Raw genomic sequence first — 10405 nt, 5'->3', positions numbered from 1 at the left:
ATCTAAAAAATGACTCATCTCAAAACGAGTACTAATAAATAAATAAAGGGACCGAGCTCGAGCCACCACGAGTTTGGATTCTCAGCCGCCCATTCCTGCGGTTTGTCCTGCGGCGCCTCCAAAACGACGTTATTTTGGGGGAAATTTCAATTTGAAAAAAAAAAAAAAAAGGGGGACAGAATAGAGGCAAACAGAGGGAGAAGAAGGAAGGAAGAAAAGAGAAGAAGGAAGAATGGAGTGTTTGCCTATGTTCTGTCTTTTTTTTGTGTTTCTAAATTGAAATTTCTCACAAAACGACGTCGTTTTGGGGGCGCTGCAGGCAGGGAGGGGCCGCCGAGGATCCGGACTCGCTGGTGCTGGTGGGGGTGGGGGTAGAGCAAAACTAGACTGCGACACAACCCCGCCATCAACCGCCTCTCCGCAACCATGTCCGGCGGCTTTTCTCCCACAAACGAGCCCTTATCGCCTACCCTAGATCTCGATATCACCGTAAGTCCTCCAAATTCTCTTCTTCTTTTTCTTCTTCTAATTTCTCTACTCTCTGTTTTAGCTTATCAAAGATTCCATTTTTTTCACCAATTGAGTTGATAATCCGCACGCAAAGAACCCTCTGTTTGTTTCCTGAGAAAATTGACGCATTGCAGGATTTCAGTTTATGCTGTTCAGTCCCTATCCGGAATTAGAAGAAGAAAATAAAAGAGAAAAAATTGGTACTGAGAGTTCAAATGTACTGAAACAAACTAAATTTAACCGACCTAATTGATTTATTATCGACCAAGTCCAGTTGAAAACTCTTAATTTTCAATCTTTAACCTTTATTTGCAGTTCCCGTGGTTTCTCAGCTGGGCTTGATAAAGTATGAGAGTACATCTTAATGAGGATCATGGATACTTGGGCTCATATATTCGAATTACGGGACAAATTCTCAAAAATATGTAGGCAGCTTATGAAGAATTGTAGGATAATGGGGTTGTTTGGTGGAGCTTATCTAAGTTGTTTTAAACTTTTTTTAGTATGGAGTTTTGCCGGAACTATTTAGTGTACCTTCTGATTATAGCTTATTGCTTATTAGGCGAAAATAGTTTAAATAAGTTAAAAAAAGTTGACTTCTAAAAAGTGGGTGAGGAATGCTTTTGGTTTATGCTTTTAATTTATAATAAGTTTCAAGCACCAATATGTGAAAATGAAATTAGAGAATGCTATGGCTAGTTTATAACATAGCATTGAATGTAAGACCTAGTTTGAACCTTTAACTTTGAGTTCAATGATGTTAACAATACATATGATGTGTGACATATAAAATGTTGTTATTGTATTCTATGAAGTTTGGGAAGGGGAAGCATATTAGATTTGAGAATATGCTAAAAGAAAGAAATTTTGTCATATAAAACTCCTCAACAAGACTACGGACATAGCACCAACCACAGAAAACAATCCTAACCATACATGTCAAATGGTGGGGTCTGGATCCATTATAAAATATACAATTGCACTCAAATTGTTCCACCTATATTTTGTGTCCATCGACTAATAATTCCTCTTTTTGGCGTGTACTTAACATAAACGTGGTGGAGGCTTTAGACAAAAACTTTGTGTAATGACTCATCACAAGTTGTAATCATACAGTTTTGACCAATGACAATTGTGGTTTGTTATTTTGGCTACTATATGGGTTCCGACACATGGACTGTGAGGAGTTTCAGTACTCCGCAGGTAACTTCAATCTGGTTAACAACCAAAGTTCACTACGTTATAATGATGTGTGGGAAATTAATTGATAAGGAGCAAATTGTAGCAGAAGATTTGTACTATGGATGGATTTGTTTCTATCTTCTGATTATTACTTATATGCATTTGGCACTTGATATATAATTTTGACAAGTAGAATGATTTTACTGAAATTTGCATGATTTATTTTGGCTACAAAATATTTTTTGACAAGTTTATAAATAGATAAATATAATTTTGGCGATCTTGGAGTTAACCTGGTATTATTATAAGACAGTAATGCTTGTGCAAGTCTGATTTGGACAAGAGGTCTCCACACAAACCGTTGTAATCCAGTCAATTAATGTTCAGTTCAGACTGAAAATGTGAACCTTATGTTTGGGATGTCAAGCTTTTTCAAATTAGATTTGAAATGTGACTCAGGTTAAGGATTAGTGTATCAAGTGTTGGCTTTGACTAAGCTGAGCTAGTGAATTTATGAGGCTCACTCTAGTCAATGTGGATTAAATTACTTGGATTAACTGATTGGCAGTCTTAGTGATGAAGACTCACAAGTTCAAATTGGAAAACAGAATTACTGGAACAGCAGATACGCTGAATGGAAAATGGATGAAGCAGCAAAGAAATGGATATGCTGGATGACTGGATCAGCAGAGAAAATGGCTGATAGGAATTTAGATGAGATATCTGGGTGTGTGCTAGATCAGTCAGATGCACAAGAATGGCACAGAGTTGATATATTCAGGGTTTCAAAGAGTCAGATAAAAGAGCGTTCAAGAAAAAATCAATGAAGTTCAAGAGTTCATACTGTTATTTTTAACTACCAAGAACGTTTGGTGAAAGTGATGACTATCAACTTGTCGCTAGTCTAGGAGTATATGTGGGAAAGTAGTAATTCTTTTTTGTTAAATCATACATGATTGTCAATGACAAATTACAACCAATTTCAGTTTCATTTACTAGATTCTATAACAAGATAAATATTTCCTCCTTGGAATCCATTGAGGCTTGCTCAGCCAGTCAAGTTCTTGGCTAAAAAAGATTCAAAGACACTCCTCAATGAGAAAAAAGGAAAAGAAAGAAAAAACATTTGGTAAAACACGCACTTGATTGGCATTATCTTTTCTAACATATATCTTGTTTTTTTGGTTTGCTACTTTTCTTGTTGAGTTGTTAAATATTCTATCTGGTGATGTAGTTGATCACTAACAGTGAGTATTGTTCGTTCTTCTTCTTCTTCTTCTTCTCCCCCCCCCCCCCCCCCCCCAATTCCAGATATAATAAACGAATATATAACATCGGCAGTTTGTTTCTCGTTCCAGATTGAAGAAGGTTCTGAAAACAGTGAGCAACTGCTTCAGGAAGAGGGCAGTCAGCATGAAATTGACAGTGAAGAAGTGTTTAGGATTGAAAGCAATGACCCTGGCAAGGGGCCAGTTCTTGGGATTGAAAGAAATGACCTTCAGAACGATGGTGATTAAGTGCTTGAATTTGGAAGCAATGATCAAGTGCTTAGGATAGAAAGCAACCACAATGAAAACAATGGTGGTCAAATGCTCGAGATTGAAAGCAAGTATCATGAGAATGGAGGAGACTGATTCGACAATTGATCAAAATGGTGGAAAGGGTTATCATCCACCAGTTGTGCGGTTGGAGTTTGAGTCATATGATGATGCTTATAATTATTATAACTGCTATGCCAAGGAGCTTTGATTTGCCATCAGGGTCAAATCTTCATGGACAAAACATAACTGCAAAGAGAAGTGTGGTGCGGTACTCTGTTGTAATTGTGAGGGTTTCAAAACTATAAAAGTGGCAAGCACTCGAAGGAAGGAAACTAGAACTGGTTGTCTAGCAATGATAAGATTGAGGTTGGTGGAATCCAATAGGTGGAAAGTTGATGAAGTTAAGCTTGAACACAACCATTTATTCAATCCTGAAAGGGCTCAAAACTCCAAGTCACACAAGAAGATGGATGCTGGAGCCAAAAGAAAGTTGGAGCCATCTATTGATGTCGAAGTACGAACGATCAAGTTGTATAGAGCCCCGGTCGTAGATACTGCAGGTTATGGTAGCTCGAGTGAAAGAGAAGTCAGTAACCATGTTGATGAGTCCGAGCACTTGAAGCTCAAAAAAGGAGATGCACAAGTTATTCACAATTATTTTTGTCGTATGCAGCTAACAAATCCTAACTTTTTCTATGTGATGGATATCAATGATGAAGGCCATTTGAGGCACGTGTTTTGGATTGAACCTAGGTCTAGGGCTGCATATGGGTATTTTGGTGATGTCGTTGCACTTGACATGACATGACATGCTTGTCAAGCAAATATGAGGTTCCTCTTATGTCTTTTGTCGGAGTAAATCACCATAGGCAGTCAATTTTGCTTGGTTGTGGTCTGCTTGCAGATGAAACCCTAGAAACATATGTTTGGTTATTGAGGACATGGCTAACATCTATGTTGGGACGTCCTCCTCAAACCATCCTCACAGACCAGTGTAAGGCATTGCAAACTGCAATTGCAGAGGTTTTTCCTAGAGCTCACCATCGTCTTTGTTTGTCACTTGTCATGCAAAGCATTCTCGAGAATTCGGGGCGACTACAGGAGTCTGAAGAATTCCGGACTGTATTGGGTAGAATTGTTCACAACTCTGTCAAAGTGGATGAATTTGAAATAGCTTGGGAGGATATGATCCAACGTTTTGGAATTAAGGATCACAATTGGCTTCGAACTTTATATGAAGATCGAGAGCGATGGGCTCCAGTTTACTCGAAAGAGAAAGTTTTCGCAGGAATGTTTGCTTCTCAACCAGGTGCGTTGATGAACCTATTTTTTGATGGGTATGTCCATAAAGAAACCTCTTTGAAAGAATATTTTGACATGGATGAATTAGTTCTGTAAAAAAAGTATCAGAAGGAATCTCTAGATGATTTTGAGTCAAAAGAGTCCATCCCCATGTTAAAAACAAGATGCCCATATGAATCACAGCTCTCAAAAGTGTATACAAAATAATTGTTCTTAACGTTCCATGAGGAAGTGGATATGATGGCTTCTTGTTTAAGCATAACACAAATTCATGCCAATGGGCCAATCATCACGTACATGGTCAAAGAAAGGAGGAAGATGGCAATCTAAGAGGGATCAAAAATTTCGAAGTTATGTATGATAAAGCGGGATTAGGAGTTTGCTGCATTTGTAGTTTCTTCAACTTCGAAGGTTATCTATGCCGACATGCATTGTGTGTTCTTACATACAATGGTGTCGAGGAAATCCCAGTACAGTACATTCTACCATGATGGAGAAAGGATATGGAGCGCTTGTATGTACTTGATCTTGGATCCAATAGCATCGATATAACTAATCCGGTTCAGTGGTATGATCACTTGTGCAAAAAAGCAGTACAAGTTGTTGAGGAAGGGATGAGATCTCAAGATCATTACATGGCTGCTTGGCAAGCATTCAAGGAGTCTCTGAATAAGATTCGTCTAGAGACAGACAACCCTAAATAAGTTTCAGGTTTAAAATCTTTGTTCATATGCCTTCAATATGTTCATGTATAGAGCAATAATTATTTTGCTGTATTTTTGTGGAAGTCTTTTTTTTTTTTTTTAACAAATAATTTATACTGATAATAACAAATATTTAATGCGAATCCTCTTGGATGCTTGGCATTGAAATTTATGAAAACAGAGTGACTGCTTAGCCCAAGGCATGCAATGACATCAATTTTGGTTCTATTTATTTGTTTATTTTTGTTTAATTTCTTTCCAGCCCTCATGGGGGTTTTCTTACAATAATTCTATTGATCGAACCAACTACAGAACATGTTACAGAAAATATAGCTAGAGTAATATGAGTAAAGCAATCTCTTCAGGACTCTCCATCTAACATGCATGGCATACTAAAATATCTTTTTTTTAGTCAATTGTTTTTAACAAAAATAAATAATTAGTTTAGATTGAAAACAAATTAAAAATTTAGAGTTTAAATTAATAAAATTTAGAATTTATAAAAAAATTTGGTTCACACATGATGGAATTTTTTGCAAGAAAAACGAGTATCAACTTAGGATATAGATTTTTTTTGGGGTCAAAAATAGAATGTTAAGTATGTTAGGTTACAACTTAAAGAGGTCGTCACCGATCCATTAACTCAAACTACACACTTTTCACTGTACCTTAAGACGCGATTACATGTCACTCGATCACAAGGGGCTCGGCTAGGATATAGATTCATTAGAAATTTTTTATCTTAAAATATTCAATGGGGAAAGTTGAGAAGTTGAGAAATACACGAGTAATTCTTACAAGAAACAAAACATTAATTAAATGAAATCCCAAACTAACACTAACACTAAAATTTCTAATTATTTATTCTAAATTCATGATATATACATTATACATATGCATATCATATATATATATATATAAACAAAGCAAATGCATCCCAAACTAACCCTGTATATAGATATGCATATCAAATAGAGCAAATCCTGTTGATGCGTTTCTTTTGTTTTGGCAAGAGATGGAATGAATTTCGAAGTCTTGCATTGAAATAGTTTTGATTTTGTATGCTTTGTATTTTATTACTACGAGAACAACGATTATGGCTAGAAATTGAGTTTGAAACTGAAAAGGCAGTAGCGACAGTGGTCAAGAAGGGAAGAGGGGGATGGCAGTGGCAGTTGGAAAATAGAGAGGGGCCGATAGCGGTGGTCAGAGAAGGAAGAAGGAACTACAACAGAGCCTGGGGAGAGAGATGGGTTGGCTGGAGTATGTGTGGAAAGCGTAGGTGTTAAGGTTATGGTCAGGATTTGGGTTGGTTAAGATGGAGATAGTTAGAGGGTGCGGGTAAAAATGTCTTTTTAATTTTCATTTCACTTTAATTTTTTTCTACAAACACAAGCCTACTCAAAATTTTGGCATATGTAGTGCACATTTCGTCAATTTATATGGAAAACATAATCATTGCGGTTTAATCCAAAATCGTATGGAAAATTTATATTTATATTTAAGCTATAAGAGCATCTCCAACGATAGTAGGCATTTTACCTATTTAAATATTACTATAAAGTATATATTTTATTTTGCCTATCGACTGTTTTATGTTTTTACTCCAACCATGCTCTTTATTTTAGCTATTTATCCAAATACTATTAATTTTATAGAATGCCACGTCAACAACAAAGATGGAGGGAAATGATCCTAATGATTGAATACATTTTGCCTAGTGTTGAAGGCTAGCTACATGTAGCTAGTGAATATGAGTTGAGGCAAAATGCCTAATCATATGCCTAGTGCATTGGAATTGAAAAAACTGAATCACACTAGGCATTTTAACTAACAAGTATTATATGCCTAGTGCATTGGAGATGCTCTAAGAGGGTATATTGCTCCAAACTTAAATCACAAGAGGATAAATTGAATTTTACCTTTTTACTTTACATCATTGTTTGTACCCTAAATGGCAACAATTGATTGGGCCACGCACAATGGAAGCTACGCTAGAGAGAGAAAAAAAAGGGGGGAAATTATATGCAAGTGGGACAAAGGAAAAAAAAAATGCCCATTCTACTACAGGGTTCTGCTTCTTCTTGGGTGACTCTCTCATTGCCTAGCGTAACAAGAAGCAAACTTTTATTGCTCATTCTAATACTAAGGCTGAGTATCGTACTCTTATTGACACTACTCAAGAGCTTGTGTGGTTTCGTTAGCTTCTTTCTGATATGGGCGTTTCTCATCCTACTGCCACTACCCTCTATTGTGACAATCAAAGTGCTATTTAGATTGCACATAATGATGTCTTCCATGATCGCACCAGGCATATTGAGATTGATTGTTACTTCATACGACAACATGTTACTAGTGGCATTGTTCGTCTTATCTTTGTTACGTTTGCCGATCAGACAGCCGACATCTTCACCAAGGCTCATCCTCCATGATACTTTTCTGATTTACTTTCCAAGCTCAAGTTGATATCTATACTACCACCTTGAGCTTGAGGGGGGTGTTAGTTGAATATATCTATATTGCCATATTGTGCACCATACCATATTGTGTTTTACCATAACACATGGGAGGGTGCAAATGACACTTACATCTCATAGCCTTTTATTTGTACTTGTCGCAGACACACTTGCACTCCATATGTTTGTAATTTTTTTTTCTATCTTCCCCCTATATGTAATTCCTCCAAAAAAGAACCAACTCAAAGGAGTTGGAGATAGAGCAACCATCGAGATATTTAAAAGGGGAACTACATACATGTGGGAGAAAGAAAAAAAATAATTAATAATACACAAGGGGTGCAAGTATGTTTGTGGTAGAGTACAAATGAAAGGTTGTGGGAGTGCAAGTGTCACTTACACCTCTCATGTGTTATTTTTTTCTTTCTTCCACGTACATGTAATTCTCCCATATTTAATTTGTATGTAGTATATAACAGTTAAAAAATTAAATTTCATTTTTATAATAATAAAAAAAAAGAACTCTTCAGTATATTTTATATTTTTAATAATTGTAAAAATACTTTATGTTTTTAAAATTTTAAAAATACTTTATATTTTAAAAATTTTAAAAATAGACACAATATAATTGTTTAGTCTTTAATGAACTTTTTTTAAAAAAAAAATTCAAAAAAATTTAGATTTCTAGATTTAACTTGACTATACGAATCAAAAAATTAAAAATTTTCAAAAAGAAAAAAATAAGCGCACACAAAAAAAAAAAAAAAAAATAGTAGACTTTTTTTATACTTATTTTGGCTTTTTCAAATTTTTTTTTTTTTAGAATCTATCAAAAAAATTACATTACATAAAAAAAGACAGGAAAATAAAAAAGTTTGACAAAATTTTAAAAAAAAAAATACTAAAAATTCAGAAAAAAAAAATGACTTTTTTAAGGTGTTCCAAGTTGGTGGTTGACATGACTTGACCTGTCGAACAGCAATCACATGCTTTGTGCTCATTTTTTCGGTTTCGTTCCCCAACCACATCTCTATTTGAGCTAAAATTGTAGTATTTACGGCATCCCTAATTATAATAAATATTTTATTTATCTAAATATTACTTGTACGGGGAGTAAATATTCAGGCAAGTCCATACTCCTTTCTTCCAAGTTCCTACTTGTTCGATCGACCTGCGAGCATAACGGCGGTGAGCTACCCGGCTGTGTGTAGCCGGAAAACCCCTCCGACGATCAAGTTAGCGCACACGCATAGGGATAGATAGAGAGGAGAGAGTTGAGCGCAAGTGTATATCTCACCAAATGTTCATCTGTCTAGGCATGGGAGGCGCAGACTCGCTTATATACCTTCTGCGTCCCAAATCTACTCCCATTAGTCTCTCGACACGTGGTGTTGCTATCCCATCTGTCAGCACAAATCTAACTGATCATCACCTAACCAAACTGCCAGCCCACACTACCGGAATCTCGGCAACTGGGCTGCATCATCTCGGCTGCCAACAGCTGTGTTGCACAAGCTAGAGTGCTCCGCTCGCCGAGCTCAACGACGACCAAGCTCGGTTGCATTCCGGCATAGCCGAGCTGAAATTGGTCGAGCTGATAAACCGAAGACCTTTCCAGCCGGCCTGAAAGCGCGAACATAAGACCCGGATCGGCAAACAATCATCTCAGCCTCCTTCGACCGAGCTACTTATCGAGCTCAACAGTGCCACTCGCTGAGCTCCATCACAACCGAGCTCAGCAGCACTCTGGTGCGACTGTGCTGCAGACAAGTTAGGCCGGTCTGCGGCAGATCACGATCGCCGAGCTAAAAAAAGCGAACAAGAGAAGACAAGCTGGCAGAGGATCTTCTCGGGCAACTCTGGTCTGGACTTCGGCCGAGCAAGCTTCACCTCGGCTCGGCCCAACCCAGCTAGGACCAAATACGCTTGGACCACATTCAGCTTGGCCAGAACCGTGGCCCAAGCCGAGATTACGAAAATCCCCCTTTCAATTTCCCCTTAATTCTGTCTGCGCTAACATGACTGGAATTACATTACAAGGCCAGGTTATACTTTTTGCTCGGTGATCCACTTTGCTCGGTTTAGGAACTCCAATGCGAGTAAGGCCCGCTCTGCGACTTGCTTCTTGGGGAACAAGATCAGCTCGGCAAGGAACTCCAAAGAAGGCGAGCAAGGTCTGCTCCGCAACTTCTTGGTAAGCAAGATCAGCTCGGCAAGGAACTCCAAAGAAGGGGAGCAAGGTTAGCTCAGCGACTTTCTTCTTGACGAGCAAGATTAGCTTGGCAAAGAACTCCAAGGTCGGCGAGCAAGGTCCGCTCTGCGACTCCCTTCTTGGCAAACAAGATCAACTCGACAAGGAACTCCAAGGTCGGCGAGCAAGGTCAGCTCGGCGACTTTCTTCTTAGCGAGCAAGGTCAGCTCGGCAAGGAGCTCCAAGGTCGGTGAGCAAGGTCAGCTCGGCGACTTTCTTCTTGGCGAGCAAGATCAGCTCGGTAAGGAACTCCAAGGTCGGCGAGCAAGGTCCGCTCCGCGACTCCCTTCTTGGCGAGCAAGATCTGCTTGGCAAGGAATTCTAAAGTTGATTAAAACCATCAACAAACCTCTTGCCGAGTAAAATTCATCCGATAAGGAATTCCAGAGTTGATAAAATCATCAACAAACCTCTTGTCAAGCAAAATCTGACCGGCAAGGAATTCCAAAGTTGATCAAA

General features: G+C 38.0%; 1 pseudogene across 1 annotated transcript; it reads left to right on the top strand.

The window, feature by feature from the left end:
- The first annotated feature begins 340 nt into the window (after positions 1–340).
- Positions 341–5465, top strand: LOC114298448 (protein FAR1-RELATED SEQUENCE 8-like; annotated as a pseudogene). Its single transcript, XR_014327442.1, has 2 exons — positions 341–489; positions 3051–5465. The product of XR_014327442.1 is annotated as a protein FAR1-RELATED SEQUENCE 8-like (transcript).
- Positions 5466–10405: the final 4940 nt, after the last annotated feature.

Source organism: Camellia sinensis, chromosome 4, assembly GCF_055761805.1.
Source record: "Camellia sinensis isolate YWXY chromosome 4, ASM5576180v1, whole genome shotgun sequence".
Classification (NCBI taxonomy): domain Eukaryota; kingdom Viridiplantae; phylum Streptophyta; class Magnoliopsida; order Ericales; family Theaceae; genus Camellia; species Camellia sinensis.
This window is presented reverse-complemented; position numbering and strand designations above follow the sequence as displayed.